Here is a 1007-nt window from a genome sequence, read left to right on the forward strand (position 1 = left end):
CACTTCGTTTATGTTCGACTAAATAAGTCTCTGTTACTGACAATAAATCATGACACGAGTTTATTTTCTGTCTCTTGTTAAAGCGTTCGTCCTTTGCGAAAGCACCGGCTTACACAACTGCAAATGGATGTTTTCAAAGTCTCGTTTTGTGTAAGTATTCTAAGTATTATACAGAATGTCTCTAATTCAATCTGGATTGGAAATTATTATTTTAGTCCTTATGAATTGTATTTAACTATACTAATTGTATTACATTTTCGCCTCACGTGTCTGCTAATAAGAAGATGGCAAAATTTTGATATCCCCCACAACCATATCAAGATAACCATCTATACTAGGGCTATTTACAAATTGAACTATAAATTACATGAAAACGAAGCCGCAAAGACAATTTAAATACGAACAAAACGGCCTGACACTACGCGACGGAGATATTGTTTGTTCGTTTTTTATCGAGATTTTCAGTATTTAATGTTTGATGATAAGCACTATTGCATTAGCATTGAGAGTAAGTAGTATGCAGTCCAATTAATGATCACTTCTATATAGATTTCCCATATTTTTTAGTAGATTTCAGTAGATAGATAGAGTAGATAAATTAATAATGGGTATGCATGTAGCCTACCAAATTTAAGCAATTTGCTAGAATCAATGGTAATCTATCCATCTCCATTTTATACACAAGTTTCCACGTAAGTTTGTCTTTGTTCAACACGTTATCTTATGAAAAGCGGACGATCTTATAATAGTTATGAAAACGAAGGCATGCAATGTAGGTACCTATAACTAAATAAAAAAAATTAATAAATTTGTGTGATAGGTATTTCTTCCTGATCATCTATGGTTTTAAACTTGTCCCACTGTAGAAATTATTTAATTATTATTATAGCTTCATTACATCTAGTTATATGTGTAATATAAAGAGCAAAATAACTTTAAACACGTTTTTGTATTAATAAATTAAACATTTATTTTACAATAACAAGATATCAAAATTAATGTCATAT

Source organism: Euwallacea similis, chromosome 4, assembly GCF_039881205.1.
Source record: "Euwallacea similis isolate ESF13 chromosome 4, ESF131.1, whole genome shotgun sequence".
NCBI classification, from domain to species: Eukaryota; Metazoa; Arthropoda; class Insecta; order Coleoptera; family Curculionidae; genus Euwallacea; species Euwallacea similis.